The sequence below is a fragment of the Myotis brandtii genome, unplaced genomic scaffold (genome assembly GCF_000412655.1).
Source record: "Myotis brandtii unplaced genomic scaffold, ASM41265v1 scaffold1308, whole genome shotgun sequence".
NCBI lineage: Eukaryota > Metazoa > Chordata > Mammalia > Chiroptera > Vespertilionidae > Myotis > Myotis brandtii.
Window position 1 is genome coordinate 142,233 of NW_005354627.1, and position 20,601 is coordinate 162,833.

General features: G+C 45.2%; 1 long non-coding RNA gene across 1 annotated transcript in view; it reads right to left on the reverse strand.

The window, feature by feature from the left end:
* The window catches only part of LOC102261040, a 45,885-nt gene extending 25,489 nt beyond the window's left edge, over positions 1-20,396 (reverse strand). The window contains exon 1 of the long non-coding RNA XR_313201.2: positions 20,214-20,396. This is a non-coding gene — a long non-coding RNA (uncharacterized LOC102261040). The remainder of the gene's footprint in view (positions 1-20,213) is intronic.
* Between the last annotated feature and the right edge of the window lie 205 nt (positions 20,397-20,601).

Sequence of the window (20,601 nt, forward strand, 5' to 3'; positions counted from 1 at the left end):
CTGGTTTAAATGCTTTAAAAGTGATGATTTTGATGTGAAAGACAAAGAACGTCCAAGTCAACTGAAAAAGTTTGAAGACTAACAATTACAAGCATTATTGAGAAGATGCGTGTCAAACTCAAAAACAACTTGCAGAAAGATTAAACGTTGTTTAGCAAACAATTTCTTATCCTTTTTAAGCAATGGGAAATATTTTAAAGGTAGGAAAATGGGTGCCACATCAACTGAACAAAAGACAAATGGAAAACTGAAAAGTCTCAGTAAAATGTTGCTTCAACGGCACAAAAGAAAGTCTTTTTTGCATCTAATTGTGACTGGCAATGAAAAATGGATTTATTTTGAGAATCCCAAATGCACAAAATCATGGATTGATTCAGGTCAATCATCAACATTGACTGCAAGGCCAAATCGCTTCGGAAAGAAGACAATGCTCTGCGTTTGGTGGGATCAGGAAGGTGTGGTGTATTATGAGCTTCTAAAACCAGGTGAAACCATTAATACTGATCACTACCGACAACAAATAAGCAATTTGAACCACCCTTTGATCGTGGAACGACCAGAATGGGTTAAAAGACACGGCAGAGTAATTTTGCTTTATGATAATGCACCATCACACACTTCAAAACCAGTTAAAGACACATTAAAAGATCTTGCTGGGGAAGTATTAACCCACCCACTGTATTCACCAGACCTTGCTCCTTCAGATTACCACTTGTTCTGATCGATGGCACACACACTCTCTAAGCAGCACTTCAAAACATACAAAGAAGTGGAAAATTGGGTCTCTGAATGGTTTGCCTCAAAACAAGAAAAGTTCTATTGGGACGGTACCCACAAATTACCTGAAAGATGGGGGAAATGTGTAGCTAGCGATGGACATTACTTTGAATAAAGCACTTTTGATGTTTCTCTTGAAATTATCGTGTTTTCTTTGATTACGAAATCTGCCATTATTAACTGGTACACCTAGTAAGATACCAACATCAGAACCTGGGATCTGAGTATCAAGATTAAATAAAGACAGCCCAGCTGGAGTGGCTCAGTGGTTGAACATTGACCTATGAACCTGGAGGTCACGGTTCGATTTCCGGTCAGGGCATGTGCCCAGGTTGAAGGCTCGATCCCGAGTGTGGGGCGCGCAATGGATGATTCTCTCTCATCGCTGTTTCCATCTCTCCCTCTCCCTTCCTCTCTCTAAAAAAATAAAATAAAATAAAAAGATTAGGTAAAGACATGGTCCGGAGAAATTCTGCCCAGGACTAAGCACACTGGAGTGGTATACACTGTTGTGCCACTGCACAGTGATTAATACTGCTGTGTCCATGTAGGCCCGAGGGGAGACCCCTGGAAACTGTCAGGTGAGACACAGGTGAGGAAAAGAGGTGATAAGGGGGTGGTTGGGGGAGGACTTATAGATGGGAATGCAATCAAAGTCTTCACTTGTCTGGAGGGGTGGGTCTCAAAATGTGGTCCCCGACCAGCAGCAGCAGCATCACCTGGGAACAAGTGAGAAATGTACACTTTGCATGCCGCCCCTCCTAGACCAAGGGAGTCAGAAACTTTGGTGGAGCCCAGTCAGGCATTTGAATAGGGCCTCCTGCTGATCCTGAAGCATGCTAGCGTTTGAGAACCACTGACCTGGAATTACTCCTGTTGTGATAATTGCTCCTCAGGAGAAACAGCCTTACTCTCCCCTGCTGTGGACAGTGGCTCAGAGAGGACATGCGCTCCATGCTGGGACTCACAGCGGATGAGCTGCAGAGCTGGGGCTCCCAACCCCAGTCGTTCCCAAGCTTCCTGGCAGGCAGTCGGGCAGAGCAGGGTGCCCGAGGTACTGAGAGAGCTGCTTGCCTGGCCCCAGAGAAAGCCTTAATTGGCTCATTAATAGCTGTGATTAGAGAGAATGGAGAAGCCTTTATCTTTGAAGTGCCCAGCTGTGCTAGAAGCTCCTGCAGGGAGCTTGCTGTGGCTAATTAAAGCTGAGCTGTGTTTCCTGTCAAGAGCCCAGAGTGTTAAGGGCTTCAAGTGAGAAAAATTAAGCTTCCATTTCCATTCAGGGGTAATGGATAGAACGAGTAGAATGAAGATGAGAAAAAGGAGCCTTTTCAAGGGGCAGGGCCCCTGGCGGAGGCAGAGCTCTGGGTCTCTTCTGAAGGATGTGACCAAAGAGGTACTGCTGGCTTTCGGGGGAGGCAGGGCTCTCACATTCCCACAGGGGTGACCCTGGCTCTGACATTGTCTTCATTCTCCTGTTTTATGATTTTTGAGCATTTCAGCCTGGCCTCTGACTGCACCTGCACAGGCGTGTGAAGTGGAAGTGGTGAGGGAGGCCTAGCAGGGTAGAGAGGAAAACACACAGAAGCCCTGGCTCCTTTACTGACGCTGACATTGCTGCCCCTTCCACATGCCCTCACCCAGGAAATGGGGTGATAGTGACGATGCCACCTGCAGAGTGTAGCTGAGATATAGAGATAGCCAGTGGGATGGGCAGTGAAATCATTAGGGTGGACTCCTGGGTGGCACTCTGCCCATAATGGCTTCCATCAAGCCAGCAAGTGGTGGTGTATGTGGAAAGGAAACAACCTGAATTGTGCTCCCTGCCCTTACCGCCTGCCTTTCTTCCTCTTCCTGGAGCTGATAGAAGTAGCCTGTGCTACCCATGAACAGGGGCAACAAGAAACCCACATCCTGAGCATATAGTCACACCAAACCTGGGCTGTTAGACACATACACACACATTACTTTATTGATTTTCACAGCCCACATTCAGAGAGATTTACCCTCTGGAAAAGATGGGGAAAATGAGGCCAGAGAGAGACTCAAAGAAGGAAAGTCATGAGCCTCCCCATTGGTCTCAAATTTCAAGGCTGAGCCAGACTTGAAGCCCAGGCCTTGCTGACCCCACACTCTCATGCTGCCTCCCCCAAACCACAGATATCCATTCAGCCTCATGTCAGCCCTGCACTTGCTCTGCTTTGTCAGGCAAGTGCTTCCTGCTGTGCCTACTGGAATTCTACCCACCCTTCAAGGTGCTACTCAGTTAGTCTGCTCAGTCATGTGCCGACCTCTTTCCAGGAGGTTGGTGCTTGCTATTTCTGTTGTAGTTGGAATTGGAGGCGTAGTGTGGATTGCAGCCTGCCTTCGATTGGAAAGGACAGCATGGGCCTGCGCCTGTCCCTCCAGAATGGGATCCTTGGGGAAAACAGAACCTACAGTTCACTCGTCTCTATGGTCCTCTACACCACCCAGCCATACAGCCTTGTCCAGACCCTGTGCAAAGAGGAGCAGAGAGCAGAGGTAGCTACTAAAGTGTGCCTTCTCCAGGCCTGTTTCCTCACTGGGTGGTGGGTTCAAAAAGGCCATGGTATAAACCCTACATAACCCACCTGCCCTATTGTCTCTTTGACTTCATTTCTTATATTCCAGCAGCACTGGTCTCTTTGTTCTTCTTTTAAGACATCAGTCAGCCCTGCCTCAGGGCCTTTGTACCTGCTGTCCTCTCTACCCAGAATGGGTCTTTCTCCAGATTTCCTCATGGCTCCCTCCTTCACTCCTTCAGATCTTCTCTTTCCTGACCACACTATTTAAAATCATGCCACCCTCTTCCCTCAATACTCTCTGCCTCCTTATTCTGTTTATTTGTCTCTATTGTATTTATCAGAATCGTACATTTTGAAGAAATACTAGGCTTTTAGCTAGCTACCTCTGACTTATCCAGGGAGCTGGTTTAAAAATGCAGATACCTGGCTCCCAGGAGGTCAGCCAAATCAGGATCTCAAGGGTAGGGACTATTTGCACTTTATAAAATCTCTCCAGGTGTTTCTGATGCTCAGGCAGGGTTGGGACCTGCTGTGAAAAACCGCTGGAACAAACTAAAATCCCCCAATGCTCTGCCTCAACTCTGGCCTTTATTCTGCCCCTTGCCCCTTCCATCATTCCTCAAACTACAGGGAACTCTGCTGCCCTTTGACCATTGTGTCCATGTTGTATTTCTGTTCAGCCTTTGCTCATACTCCCCTCTCTACTCCATCCTCTTCAAGACTTCCAGCTCATTCTCCAAGGCACTGCTGATGCCACTTTCTCTGAGAAGCCTGTCTGCCCCCTTCACGCCCTGCCCAGGTCAGAGCCCCTAACTTCCTCCTCTATACCCAGAGGATCTCTGGTAAAGGATGCATCACACTATCTTATCATTAACTTTTTCACTGTGTGTCCTTCTCTATGGACCATGACTTTGAATAAGGCAACCAGGGAGTCAGATGGGTTGATCTCTCTAGTACCCAGCACAGGACTCAGCACACAGCTAGTGCTTCATAAATGCTATGTGAATGCATGTCCTAGCATGTGCTGAGGTCCCTGGGCCCATGCATGGGTGTTTAGGCACATGCATGCTTGGCAACGTCAGAAGTTGTGAGGTGGTTATAATTTATAATTCAAACTGACCCAATGTTTTCCAAGTTCACCTTAGCATAGCTGACCACTGATTGTAGCTCAAGTTCTTAGAACAGACGCTGACAAGCAACCTCTGACCTCCCTATCATATCAATGAGCGACCCAGCTTAGCTGGGCAGCCTCCCCTCCTGGAGGGCCTTGCTCTGTCCCAAGCAGAGCAAGGAATCCACACCTTCTGCTATGAAGGTTCTAGACACCAAATAGCTCTGGGAGATCATGTGTTCATGGGGAGGACTTTCTCTTACCTCCCCAAGTCTGGCGACAGACACTCAGCCCACCGCATCGCCTATATAAAGACATTTATCCCTGATGGTGCTCTAAGCAGAAAGTAACACAGCAGTACCACACACACACACACACACACACACACACACACACACACACACCAGGAAGCTCTATAGTTTGCCATAAACTATCAGAGATCATTGGATGCAGGCTTTTCAGTCTTCAGATGGACGGACAGGGCCAGAGAGATCAGACACTTGCTGAGGTCACTGGACCCTTGCAGGACCCAACCCTTTTAGTGGGAGGTTCCTACCCTGCCATCCTTCCCCACCTCTCACCCTCGCCTGCCAGAGAACAGCTGGACTTCCTCTTAACAAGAACCATGATTTATGTCGGCTGGGCCCAATTAGCGCCAAGCTCTCTCCGGCCGCCAAGTGCCCCGCCGGCCAGCAGCTGAGGGCTGTCTGGCAGGACATACTTGGATGATGAAGCCATGCTGCGTGCTAAGCTCGGCACAGGAAAGAGCAGCTCCACTTGGATGCCCACCAAAGGCTGCCAGGCTTGGCTCCTTCCCACGAGTTGGGCAACAAGGCTTTTCTGGCAGGGGATAAGGGCAGTGCTTCCTGGGCAAGGGGGTGAGGCAGGCCTGGGAGAGCACCGCTCCAGGGCAGAATGCCCTCCATGGGGCTTGGCGGGGCCCAGCGAGTGTAGGCGGTAAGAGAGCCCTGAGCTGGGAGCCAGGAGACCTGGATGCAGACCCAGCTCCTCCACCAATTCCTTATTGGGGACCCTGGGCACACTGTTTACAGTGGGGCCTTGACTTACTAGTTTAATTCGTTCCGAGACCGAGCATGTTAAGGAGCTCGTTAACTCAAATTACTCTGTCAACTCAAAGCAAAAAATCGGCCGAGAGACAGCTGGTATCTCAAAAAACTCGTTAGTTGGGACACTCGTAAGTCAAGGCCCCACTGTATCTTGCTTTCTATGCCTCACTTCTCCCCTATGAAGTGGGGAGGGTTTCCTTGCCTGCCTCCAGAGACACATGAAGAACATTTGAGGTCTCAAAAACAGTGCCCGCTCTCTTCAAGCCTCAGTTTCCTCATCCATAAAATGAGACAAGCATGGCAGCTCCCTCAGAGCTGGCATGGGGATGAATATGCAGTACCTGGCATGTGATGATGGCCAATCCGCCATGACCTACCCCTCCCTCTTAGGATGGGTATCACAAAGAGGCAGTCATGCTACCTCTTTGATTCTTAGTTTTTTTAATATTCCTTCTTCACATGAGATGGTGTGAACATCAAATTCAGAAACTGAGGCTCAGAAAGTAGCTTGTGTGAGATGGTACAACTAAGAATTGATAGAATTGGGTCCTGAATTTAGGTCTGTCCAACTCTGCAGTCCATGCTCCATCCACAGTACCAGTATCCACTCACCACCCACTGGAGTGTAGACCCTGCCTTTAGTGGTGGGTGTGCAGCTTAGAGCTGGCCCGCAGAGCTGATGTACCAACGGATACAGCTCCTGGTTGCTCCTTCAGATCATCTCTCTTATGTTGATGGTAGTCCTTCTTTCTAGAAAGCAAGGGAGGACTGGCCTGAACACCCAGTGAGTGATGTGCTGGCCCTGAAGAGGTGACCGCAGGCGCCAGTCTCTGTCCTCCATAGGCTGTCCTAAGAGGCTCAGACTGGGGAAAAGAACACATGGATTTTAATCCCGATTCTGCCATTGACATTCTACAAGACTTTGGACAAGTGCTTTAAATTTGGGGGCCTGGTTGTCCCTTCTGGAAAACGGAAGTGCCATGCAAACTGACCAGCACGGTGCCCTTCTCACAATAAAATTTTTTGCTCCTATAAACTTTCAGGCAGTAGGACGACTGACTCTGCTTGGCTTTGTGCTTCATTCTGCTTCTTCAACATCTCTTTTTAAAAAAAAGAAAACACTCCCTCTTCATCTATTAATGTCTCTGGGACACCCAGCAGGGGATAAAGAATGCAGGGAAGATGGCCATGGAGCCCAGATCAATCTGCAGCTTCTCATCTCCACTTGGAGGAGGACAGGCCACGGCCCTGGCCAAGCCCTGCGAACATGAGAGCCTGCAACTCCCAGAGAAATGAGCACGCTTCGGAGCGAGATGGGAGCCAGCAGAAGTCAATAAGCGCAGAGGGACTCCAGGCATTTTTGGATCTTTACGCAGAGAATTCATCCATTTGGGGGAAGTTGTGGGTTGTTAGGTCCGAATCTGATCTCGATAAATAATGAGCTTTCTATGAAATGCTTTAAGTTTCTGTCCCAAACCTGTCATCACCCCCTGCTGACCTCTTTCCTTCCATGGAGCCAGGACCCAGGTCTCCTGATTTATTCTAATCCACCACATGCACACAACCCCCAGTGCTGAGTATGCAGACGGTGCTCAATAGAAGCTCCATTCATGATCCTCACCCTCGAACAGGGCTCCAAGTGGGCCCTGTAAAAAGTTGATCACCAGAAGCTAGTCCTGTTCTGAGTAGGTGGCAGGTGTCCACTTTGGCTAAACTCACATATGTTGCAGCCCATGAATTCTGGGAAAAACTGGTCAGCTCATATGTGATTCATCTCAGCCACAGAGCCTCTGTGTGTGACCTTAGATAAGTGACGGTGGTGGAATGTATGAACACTCAGAACAGGGACATCAGGAGACACCCTGATCCAATCAACTTACAAATGAATACATGTCTGTTTATTCATCTGCAGATGGTGTCTTTCTGATCTCCCAACTGCTTGGCGTGGGGAACCCAGAGGAGTTGAGACAGAATGAAGAGATATATGAGAATGGAATGAACACTAGTTTACAAAAATTTAGTCACTAGATGGGGGTTGGGGGGGGATAGTTAAAGACAGAAAACAAATGTAAACCTTGGTATTTATTATAAAGACTGATAATGCTAAGATTTCCTAATTCCATAGAAATGTCTTACTTTCCTAGAATTGAATTTCACATTCATCATAGCCTCATCAAATAAACTTTATTATACCCATTTTATAGATGGTGAATCTGAGGCAATAAATAATAAAGCGCCTTGTTCCAATACCTTGTTAACAAAAATCATTAAAAGTCTGTGCTATACTCCTGGAATCAGAGAAAATCATCAATTTGATCAGTTTTATCCCAGAGTGAGGATGATACAAAAAGGGATTCTAAAATATTAATTATGAAACATTGACTAAACTTCCTTTCAAAGTGCCTTCACAGGAGGTGAAAAACCTTTGCCTTATATAACTAACCTATGGCGGGTTTCCTCTGAAGTACCTTTTGCTTTCTCTAATTTTACTTTAAGTGGCCTAGTCCTCAGGTGCTAGTCTTAATCCTCCTCTTTTCTTATTTTATACACTCTTTTTAAGGTCTCATTCACATCTGTGACTGTGCATGTATCTCGCAACTGTCTATCTCTAGCATGGATTCTTCTCCCAGGAGTCACACCCGCATGTTCTACTGTGGATACCTGGCCTATCCCCACAGCGCTCAAAACTAGACAGAGCAGTTTCTCTTCCTCAGGAAATACTGGTCTTTCTTTCACACTCTATCATGGAACAAAGAAGTAAAGAAGGAAAAGAAAGAAGGAGGGAGGGAGGGAGGGAGGGAGGGAGGGAAGGAGGAAGGAAGGAAGGAAGAAGTTGGAGCCTTAGGCTATGCCTAGTGTTAGCACTTGGCAAGCGAAAGAGAAAAAACAATGACACAGAAGAAGCCTCAGTATTGTAGAGATCAAAAGAGAATCAAAACAGCCTGCTGTCACAAATGGTTCAGCAGCAGAAAACTTGCAGTGAGAGCGGCGTGCAATCTCAGAGACCCCAGGTGGGTCAAAGATAATTGCCGCCACAGGTCTGCGAAAGGCATGAGTTCCTTGCTGCTTTAGTTTTTCAGTGTGTGGGGCATAAAAAACAGGTTGCAAGATGAGGAAGGAAGGAAGGAAGGAAGGAAGGAAGGAGGGAAGGAAGGAGGGAGGGAAGGAGATGGGTAGTGCTGGAAGAGTCCTAAAACATTGTCTAGTCAACCCTTTGCTCTTAAGATGAACAAGCTGGCTAGATGGAATCACATCTCGGATTGGAAATCCTGGCTTCCTGACATCTGGTCAGGATCTTTGTAAGAGCAGTGACAGCACTGGGAAATGACACGGGGAAGGCAGAGGGCCAGGGCGAAAGCTGGGCCTTTGCTTCAGCACACTCTCCACAATGTGTGGTCACAGATTTGTCTGTTTACATGTCTGTCTTTGCAGCGTCAGCTCTGTGAGACCAGGGACCATGCCATGTTCACTACTGTATTCCTACCAGCGAACATAGGGCCTGCACCATTCATAGTGGCCACAACATAGAACGTATCTAGGAATTAATTAAACTAAGAATACAACAGACCTCTATGTAAAAGAATATAATGCCAGTAGAGGACATACAAGATGATCTGAATAAGTATAGAGAGATTCCTGCTCATGGATGGGCTGACTTAATATTAAAAACATGTCCCTTCTCTGAAATCAATATAAACTTTTAATAAAAGGCCAATCAAAATTCCAGTTGATTTTTTTTTGAGAACTCAATATCCTTACTCTAAAATATACATGGAGAATTACAAATGCATTTAACCTAAAAACTTTCAACATTAAAAAAAGGAAGAGAAGTCACCTTTCCAGATACTGACATGCTACAAAACCACGGTCATAAACACATTGTAGTACTGGCGCAAGAACAGAAGGACTGGTACGCCATTGTTATAGAACAGAGCTCAGAGACACATACACGCACATTCACACGTATGTTATGCTGGATAGTCTCTGTTTGCCCTTCCAGATCCTTTCTTCACTTTTCTCTACTCCACTCTTGTTCCAAGAGGCTACCCCCCACCCCTGCATTGCTTAACCACACTCCCCTGCCCTGTGATTCCCAGCTGAGTTTGACTATTCGGAGACACTGGAAGGAGGTTGGAGAGGAAAGAAAGATAGCGGGTAGTTATGTCCTAGCTCTCTCGCTGCAGGTTGCAGCTTGGTCCAGGCTGCATTCCTCTTCTAAAGACCAGAGCACCAGCCAAATCTTTCTCTGGGTTGTGATAGTGACTCCCTTCCCTTGCCCCTTAATATTTGGAGAGTGCGGGATCAGAGCGAAGGATAAGAGTTGCTACCTGAGTGCCCCACCCACTCTTGTTGGTTTCCTTAACCTACTACCCCTTCATTGAGCTCTCCTCAGTTACTCCATTTGGGCTTGCATTCTGTTTTTTTTTGCTAGGCCCCTCACAGGTAGGTAGGTAAGTAGGTAGATCATATTTACATAAACTTAGCATACAATAGAAGTAACTTGATAGATCAGTTCATACAGATTGCTAAGTAAATTGTGTTTAGAAATTAGCTTCCTCACATGTGGAAGAGAAAAACGGAATTCATTACTAAATACCACACACATAGGTGATATTGTGTAGGTTAAAAGGATGAAGGTGAAAGACAAAATATAAAGTTAATAGAATAAGAAAGTTAATAGAAGAATGAAAAATATGAAGTTAATAAAATGTAGAAGAATACCTTTTTGATTTAAAAACAGGAAAAAAATTTTCAAAGATTTAAAAAAATACAAGCAATATGAGAAAAAAATGAATTTGATTCCATTATAAAAATAAGATATCTGTTCAGTGACGGGCACTATGGAGAAAATTAATAACTAAAAGGCAGGAGAGAAGGCATTCACAATGTCTAAACTGACACAGACAGACATCTCAAAGATACAAGCAGCTCCTGCACATCAACAGGAAAAAGAGAAAAGTCAAGAAGAAAGTGTGCAAAGGATACACACACAGAGGCAATTTTCAGAAGAGGAAACCCAAAGAAGACAAACTATATATGGAGAGTTGCTCAACATCATTAGTAATCAGAGAAATTGTACAACAATTAATAATAATAATACAGGAATGACCTCTGTGTTTTGCGTACTCACAACTGTAAACCTACCCTTGCTCTACCCTGTATTTGCAGGAACATAGGATTCCCTATACCCCTCCGGCTGGCAGGATTGTGAGGTGGCAGAGCCAATCTGGAGAACATTCCCCATCACTTAGCCAAATTAAGTATGTGCATATTTTATAATTCAGCTCTGGAGTGACTGGGTATGCATTCCACAAAAAGCGAGCCCAGATTTATAAGAAAATATGGACAAGGATGTTCATGGTACCATTATTTGCGGAGTTAGGGAGTTGGAGGCATCCTGGAAGATTATCCCTCAGAGAGTGAGCAGGTAAAATGAATGGGATACCACCATTGCATATTATGCAGCAGTCAGAAGAGATATAAATTGATTGTGAGAGCACACTCTTCGGTGCAAAAAGTAAGAGCAGAATCAGATAAATAATACAGCATCACTTACATAAATTAAAAATACATGCATACAACACAATACATATTTGCAAGAACATATACAAACAAAAACACACATTAAATTACTAATAAGAAATAAAAAGGGGATATCATTACAGATCCATATGGTCATCTCAATAGATACAAAAAGTGCACGGTTGTGGAAAGTAACAATATACAAAATTTAATTGTATTTTACATACTTGCCAAGTACAATCATAAATTGAAAAATGTTGAATGCTATTTATAAAAGCATCAAAAATTATGAAATGCTTTATGGGGTAAATTTTACAAAAGATGTATAAATTATATACACTGAAAAACCTCAAAATATTGCCTGGGGTGGGGGTGAGGGGTAATTAAGGAAAATCTAAAGAAAGATAAGCCATAATTATGGATCATAAGACAATATTATTAAGATGTAAATTCTTCCCTGATTGATTTGGAGATTCATTGCAATGTTAATCAAAATCTCAGCAGGATTTGTGAAAAAATGACAAATTTATTCAAAATTTGTATAAAAATGCAAATGATTCAAGGCAGCCAGTTTTGAAAATAAAGAACAAAATTGGAAGACCTGAAGCCAGTTTCATGACTAATGATAAGGCTATCGCAATAAAGACAGGATGGTATTGCTGTAAATATAGATGTGTATATCAATGCAACAGAATGTAGGTCCAAACATAGGTCCACACATAAATTACCAAAGATGTTTAATAAAGGTGCCAAGGCAATCCAATACACAATCTTTGCAATAAATGATGCTGGGACAATGGATATCCATTTCCAAAAAAGAAAGGAAGCCCTTGATTCTTACCTCACACCTCATACAAAATTCCACTAGAAGTGGATTATTGGCCTACATGTTAAACCTAATACTTTAACACTTCTAGAAGAAAAAAAGGAGAGAAAATCTAAGTGGCCATGGTTAGGCCAAGATTGCTTAAATAAGACACAAAGAGCCCACATTCTAAAACAAAAGAAAAATGATAAATTGGATTTCTTTGAAATGAAAACATTTGCTCTTCAAGACACTGTTAAGAAAATGAAAATACAAGTCATGTATTTGCAAAACTATGTTTGACAAAAGAGTTGTAAACAGAATATTTAAAGAACTATCACAAGCCAGTAAAAAGCCAAACAGCCCAGTATAAATGAGCAAAAGATCTGAACAAAGTCTGCACTAAAGAAGATATAGGAATGTCAAATAAGCACATGAAAAGATGTTTAACATCATTAGTCACTGGAGAAATGCAAATGAAAACCCCAATGAGATACCATTTCACATCCACAAAGATGACTGAAGTCAGCTCTTATCAGAGGGCTCCACATCCACAGATTCAACAATTACTGACAGAAAATATTTGAGAAAAAAAGTTACATATCTGCTGACATGTACTATCCAGTGGTTCTCAACCTTCCTAATGCCTCGACCCTTTAATACAGTTCCTCATGTTGTGGTGACCCCCAACCATAAAATTATTTTCATTACTACTTCATAACTGTAATTTTGCTACTGTTATGAATCATAATGTAAGTATCTGACATGCAGGATGTATTTTCAGGGGTCGTGACCCACAGGTTGAGAACCGCTGTTAGGCCTATGCTGGCTGCATCTGTACTGAACATGTACCGACATTTTTCCTTGTCATCATTCCATAAACAATACAGCATGGCAATAATTTTTTTTAGCATTTACATTGTATTTGATGTTATAAGTAATCTAGAGATGATTTAAAGTACATGGGAGGCCCTGACTGGGTAGCTCAGTTGGTTAGAGCATCGTCCTGATACATCAAGGTTGTGGGTTCAATCCCCAGTCAAGGCACATACAAGAGGCAACCAATGGATGCGTATATGGGATGATGTGCATAGGTTATATGCAAATACTATGCTATTTCCATATAAGGGACTTGAGCATTGGCAAATTTTGACAATTACAGGGATCCTGGAACTGATAGCCTGCAGGTACCAAGGAATGACTATGATTACAAGAATAGACAAGAGCAAGTGTTGATGAGGTCATAACTGGAACTCTCGTACCTCTCACACATTGCTAAATGCCTGACCCCAGAGTTCTCCAATGGTATCAATTAGCCATAGCAGCTAGTGGTAACAGTTACAATGAATATGGTCTATGCACAGTGTTAAATGAAAAAGTCTGGCGGTTTCTACCTTCCTCAAGCTTCTATCTAACCAGTCTTTTCCCTGGATGTATGACAGTCCTTCAAATTCACTCTTAAAAACTCCTGTCCCTAGTCCTGAGCTAAGGCTCTGTGCGACAGCTAGAAATGATGATCCCTCCAGCTGCAGCATGTCTGCAAAGTCTTGAGGAGAAAGATCTAGAATTCGGTTAGCATTGAAGCGGCTAGACCACAGGCATGATCCGATGATCTGAGGGGGAAGAAAGAGATGGGACTGCCAAACACTCTGGAGAGATGACGAAAAAGCTCAGAGGCGAAAGTTTGAGGCTGACTGGATCCCAAGGCCATGGTTCTGTATCGAGGCAGTGTGGTCAGTGAAAGAGCATGATCTAGGGCAGTGATGGCGAACCTTTTGAGCTCGGCGTGTCAGCATTTTAAAAAACCCTAACTTAACTCTGGTGCCGTGTCACATATAGAAATTTTTTGATATTTGCAACCATAGTAAAACAAAGACTTATATTTTTGATATTTATTTTATATATTTAAATGCCATTTAACAAAGAAAAATCAACCAAAAAATGAGTTCGCGTGTCACCTCTGACACGCGTGTCATAGGTTCGCCATCACTGATCTAGGGTCAGAAAGAGCTTCGTGGCTGTAAGATCCTGGACAAATCATGTCATCTGTCTTGCCTCTGATTGCTCACCTCCACTACCGCCCTCGTGCCCTTACTGGACCCCCTGAATTCCTCACTTGTCACCACATCAACCTCCACTCCAGTGTCTGAACCATGTTTTTAAAATTCAAATCAGGTTATGTTATTCTTCTTTAAAATCTTCCTATAGCTTCTCAGTAAAGCTGGAATTCTGACTCCTTACTTACTTCGACCTAGAAAGTCTTACTTTCCCTCTCATCTCCCTGTTTGATCCTTTAGCTTTTTCTTCCTGGTGTCCAATGTACCTGGCTTTGCTGGACTTCTGTTTCTGACATCAAGGTCTTTGCCCAGGCTGGCCCCCCTGCTGGGAGTGCTCCCCCCCTGCAGACCCCTCATCATCCACCAGATACTCATTATCACTTCCAGAATCTTCATTGGTATTGGTTACTTCTTTGTTATGTTTCTTCATTAACTAGAAAATAAGGTCTATGTGAGCAAAGACCCTACATATCTTGTTCACCAATTCTTTAGCACCAAGCATTGATTAGACTCTCGCTACATACGCCTTGCATGCCTGCATGCATGAATGACTCCTCTCCCCCTCTGTACAGAAGTCACCGCCGCTACAACGTGCCACACACTGAAGAGGCATTTGCTAAGCATGAGCTTGCCTAGCAGGTGGCAGGCTCTCCAGCCACACTGCCTGGGTTCAGACCCTGGCTCCATCACTAATGGCTGTGTGACTTTGGACAAGGTTTTGGGCCTCAGTTTCCTCATGTATAAGATGAGGCTAATAATAGTACCTCCTTCATCCAGGGAGTTAACACATTTGACTGAAGTGATCAAACAGTGCCGGACACACAATAAATGTTCGATGAAAGTCAGTAATGATTATATCCTGGGAAGAAGCAACTCTGCAAGAAAGGATTTCTCAATCTCAGTACGGTTGGTATTTTGGGTTGGAGAATTGTAGAAACTATCCTTTGCATGTAGGATGTTTAACAGTATCCCGGCCTCTACTCACTAGAGGCCAGTAGCACCTTCCCAGTTTTGATAATCAAACATGTCTTTGGATATTGCCAAGTGCCCCTGTGGGGGCAGGGAGGGCAAATGGATCTCTTAGATTTTTCTTCCTGGTGGCCTATGTGTCTGGCTTTGCTGGACTTCTTGCTGGAAGGCATGGACTTTTACTCCTGGGACAGATATGAATTTGGAAGTTCACAGAGCTTAAACAACTTGCCCAAGGTCATAGGGGTGCAAAGTGGGGAACAACGATGCAAAGTCCCATCTTTCTGGCCCTACAGCACAAGCTCTTTTCTCCACAGCTCGCTGTGCTCGAGGCCCCAGCCCCCCTTCATTCACCCTGGTCGGCTCGCACACTCACAGATGCGTGCTAATTACACAGCAATGTAAAACGTTATATGTGGTTTGTTATTTTATATCCAGGAACATGGTCCACAGCCTTCATTACAGAAAGCAGCTGTGTGTATACTTGGGGTCTAAGTGCTATTTAGTGGTCAGCTCCATGGGGTATTTTGTTTCAAGCATCACATTTCTTTTTTCCCTTTCCATACGTCTCTTGGATCCTATGTAGAGGAATGGAGTCTCGCACAGCTTGGCCTACAGCGAAAGGCAAAAGTCTCCTAAATGACAATCATCCCACTGTCCTAATTAGATTAGGAGAAACAGCCCAGGATGTGCCATACGCTGTGTAAATGTGTCCCCCAGTGATTGTGTGTGCGTGTGTGCGTGTGTGTATTCACCAGCCACACCTAGTCTGACCCATTCAACCTGTAGGGCTCTGCTAGTGGTGTCTTAAAGGAAGCAAGTAGTTTAGTAGCAAGATCTCAACTGTCTAAGCCTTCTAAGTATCAGCTGTGTAGCTTGAATATATCATGTGTCCCCTCTAAGGCTCAGTTTCCTCATCTTTAAAATGGGGGTAAAAACATCAGCCTCACAGTGTTGCTGAGATCCTTTAGAGCAGCGGTTCTCAACCTGTGGGTCGCAACCCCTTTGGGGGTCAAACGATCCTTTCACAGGGGTCACCTAAGACCATCGGAAAACACATACATAATTACATATTGTTTTTGTGATTAATCACTATGCTTTAATTATGTTCAATTTGTAACAATGAAATTGGGGGTCACCACAACATGAGGAACTGTATTAAAGGGTCGCGGCATTAGGAAGGTTGAGAACCACTGCTTTAGACTTTAGATAAAGGGTCTGGCACATAATTGGTCTTCAGTACCCCCAGCTCCTTCACTTGCCAAGGCCCTAACCATGACCCCCTCCCCAGCCTCCACTCCAGCTCTCTCTCAAAATCACCCCTCTTCTCTAGCCAGAAAGTTCTAGTCCCTGTCCCACCTCTGTCCCTTCCCATTCATCATCCTCCTTACCTGGGATGCAAGCAAGTTTCTTTCCCACTTGTTAAGTCCTACTTTTCCTTCAGGACCTAATTCAAACCCCACTCCTCCTCAATGTCCTGACACTCCAACAACAATCGTTCCCCACTTTGTACTCCAACGTTCACTGACTCTCCTGGACTTTTACAATACTGTTACTCACCTGGCACTGAAATGCATTTTAACTAGTCACCTGGATAATTTTTTGTAGAAAAGTTGCAAGTAGCCAGAGGTTAGGACTATATTCCTTCACGCTTAACACATGACAATGCATGTGGGGACCAATAAGTATTTGTGAGTTAACAGAATGTACACCATTGCTGTTATGTCACCGATGGCTACGCACAGGATGTGAACACACTTCGTCTGGATTCTGACTTGTAGCCACCCGCAAGCGATACTGGCCATTTATGCAGAGCAGCTAAGATGCTATCCTCTGATGTTAACATCAGATGAAGCTCTTTCCAAGATCATGCAAGGCCCTTCCTGGTGCCAACTCATTTCTGAACTTCCCCAATAGCCCTGGAATTCTAGCTCTCCCCATCGTTTATAATTTCCCAAATGTGCCAAACACGTACACTTCCATGCCTTTATATATACTGTTCCCACTGTCTGAGATGACCTTCCTTTCCTCATTCTCCCTCTCCAAATACTGGCCCAACTCAAACATCACCTTTTTCGCAAAGATCTTTGCTGATCTCTTCTCTCCTAAACTTGACTTTCTTCTCTTCTAAGATTGCTCTGCCCCTCATCCCCAATCCTCCCCAAAGCACCCTATTTGTTTGCATCTCTGTCTCCCTCACTGGGTTGCAAACACCCTGAGGACAAAATCTGCGGTTGATTCCTCTGTGTTCTCCATTCCCTCGCTGGGCTGGGCTATAGTAGGCTTTTTTATTTTAATGACTCATCTTGTACAGCAACTCTAATACTTGATTGTGCTTCTATGATCATGCCTCCATTTCCCCACTCCTGTAAGGGATTGCCCATTTCTGAATGGTTTCAGTTCTTCCCATCACTCTAAACTCTCTTAAGACTGCTGACCTCTGCCTGCTCCTGGACTCTACCTCCCCCTACTCTCCAAGGCAATCCTGTCCTTCAATCTAGGATTAACTTCCAACCATTAAAGCTGGAGTAGCGAAGACAGAGCCTGGGGTGAGTGGGAGTCAGGCACCGTTAACGGGGGGCGGTATAGGATTAACCCAACCATTAAAGCTGGAGTAGCGAAGACAGAGCCTGGGGTGAGTGGGAGTCAGGCACCGTTAACGGGGGGCGGGGTGGGGGGAGGTAAGAGTTGGAGCTGGAAGTCAGACCAGGCCAGGTCCATTTGAATAGGAAAGCCCCTCATCGCCCTCCCCCAGAGGCGCTCTGAGGTGGGACCCAGGGCTCCTGGATCTGCTCAGGAGGCAGACTTTGTTGGTTTAGTTCCGCTACAAGGCTCTGCTCCTGCCTGAGCTGTTCCAGCCTACGGATTCCTGGTACCCATCTGATTGAACAACTTAATTAAAGTGCAATAAAAGGAAAGTGGGCCAGATGTGCCCAGGGAGAGGAGGCAGGCATCTGAGTCCACTGCCTGCCTTCTGAGCCCTGTGCCCTTCCCATCCTGCCTAGAGGCTACTGGGCAGGCGGTGGCCAGGGAACTCTGAACTCCAGAGTTGGGTATGGAAGATGCTTAAAGGTTAACTGCTCTGTGAGTTTGTTCATACTGATGATAAGGAAGGTGAAGCCCAGGACAACAGAGCCCCCCAAGGCTGCTCAGTGAGACATTCGCAGAAGCATGATCAATCTCGAGGACTTCCGGACCATCCAGTGCTTTTCTCATGAACCAGGCGGGAGAAAAAATTGTTTGAAAACACTAGACCCTTGTCCTTGGGAGCACTCTCTTCTGGGCTCCAAACTTGTTTGTTCGTTGTTAGTAACAGCTTTATGGAAATATAATTCACATACCCTTTTACAGTGTACAATGTAATGGTTTTAATATATTCACAGAGTTGTGCAACCATTATGGCAATCAAGTTTAGAGTATTTCTTTACTCCCCAAAGAGATGCAGTACCCTTTAGCTACAGTCCCCCGATCTCCCCTTTCCTCCTACCCCTAAGGAACCACTAATCTACTCTCTGCCTCCATCTATTTGCCAATTCTGGACATTTCATATAAATGTCCTTTTGTGACTGGCTTCTTATATTTAGCATAATTTTTGACATTGATCCATATTCTATCAGTACGTTATTCCTTTTCATGGTCAAATAATATTCTATCACATGAAAGGGCCACATTTTGTGTATCCATCAGTTGATGGACACTGGGTTGTTTCTCCCTTTAGCTATTTTGAATAATGCTACTATCAATATCCGTGCAGTTTTTGTGTGTTATTTTCAATTCTCTTGAGTAAGTCCCTAGAAGAGAAACCTGTCGGTTCTTGCATCTCATGAACAATTTCAGTAACAATACCAGTGGAAATCCTAAAGCGTTATTGCACACACTGCCTCGGAGAATACTGACAGGAAGCTGGGTGGAGAGAGATGCAGAGAGGTTAATTATTCTGTCACACAGCCATAGGATAGGGCAAAGAGGAGATATAGTTGAAACACATGACATTTAGCCAACGAAACTTGTATAATTTTAGGGGAAAAGCCCCGGAACATTTTAAAAATCACACACATATTCACATGTGCCATCACTTTAATGATATGGATCAATTTTTAACGTGGTCAGGTCCTTTTCTGTCTACCTGCCCTATGTGTCCAAGTTCCCCATGGAGACCATCACACTCTCTCTCAGTGGAGTTCAGTTCTCCCACTTCCCAACTGTTCCACCTCATCCCCCCCACGCAGAGCTGGTCCTGTAGGGAGTTTTGGGGCCTGGTGGGTGGAGGCTCTAACAGGCTCTTTGGTCACAGCTGCAGTTCTCAGAGCTCTGTGTGTGGGAAACACGGAGCCACACTGTTCTCCATACTATCTGGGCACTCGGGCCTGCTCTGCGTCTGTCACCAGATGTGTGCGTGGCTAAGAGACTGAAGTTGCTCTGGATACCTAGCTGGTTAAACTACATGAAATTGTCAACATTTATTCATTTCTGGATTTATTAATTTATTAATAAATGCAAACTCATGTGGTTCAAACTGCCGGTCTCTGCTGTCCCCCCTGGGTTCCTGCCAGAGGCCCAGATCTTGTGCCCTGTAAGTCTTTTTGTCCCTCTATCCCAGCTGGTCTTCCTCTCCTAACTTCCTAGAGCGCCATTCTCCAGTTACTCAATCTTGTGCCCAAAGGCCTGAATCGGGTATTGAGAGAGCACTGGGCTGGGAGTCAGGAGACCCCTGACGATCTCCCCAGAGGTTGCTCTGCTTGCAGACCTCCGCAGGTACCTGTGCTCTCCACCTCCAGGCCTTTCACTGGAAGAATTTGTGTACCTTCACTCAGCTACTACCTGTGACTTATCCTTCAAGACCACTCCCAGAAGTCTTCCCCGAGCCTCTGGACTGTGTTAGGAGCCCTCTCTGTTTGCATTTACTTGTGCTTCTGTCTCTCCCGGCACTCATCATTTATAGTTTAATCATCTGTGTGTCTGTCCCTGTCTGTCTCCCTCTCAAACCTGTGGGCTTCTGACAATTCTACCTAATTCATACTTCAGTCTCGGTTGTCAGGACAAGAAGAGTCAGGCAACTCTCATTTAACAGAACTAACCAGTGGTGACTGTGACTCAGTTTCCCCATTTGCTGGAAATGCCCAGAGGCTTGGGCAGAAGGGGGCGGGTTTTAAGGGCACTTTCAATTCTTACCTCCCAGGCCCCTCACAGGGATCCCATGTGGGTCCAAAGAAACTGATGGGGCAGGATTGTTTAATTGAAAGTTCCAAGGAATTTTGAGGAAGATTATTTTGCTATTTTAATTCAGTTAGTGTTTGCATAGCACCCACTCAGTGCATGCAAATTAGTCAGAAAAGTGGTGGAACACAAAGTTGTACATACCAGCTTCCCTGATTCTTTTTGAATGCTGCCTTACCAGCCAGTCTGGGAGTGTCTGCCCATCCTGAGCCTCCTGCTGTTCACTCCCGCCAGGATCTTCGCATCAGATGCCTCCGGAGAGGCCAGTCCTCAAACCATCCCTGTACCTAGTCGGCCTGCATCTCAGAGCCCACCGTGGACGGTGGAGCGGGGCCTCGGCCCGGGCGCCCTCTGGCGGCCGCGTGCGGAAGCTACCTCCCGGCGGGGAGCAGGCGAGGGAAAGGGGGAGGGATAGGGGAGGAGGAGGCGCGGGCAGGGGAGGAGAGGAAAAAGTTGCGCTGGGAAGTTTGGAAAGTTGGGAAGTGGCTGCTGCGGGCTTCGCCTCCCTCCGCGCGTGTGTGAGGGAGCGAGC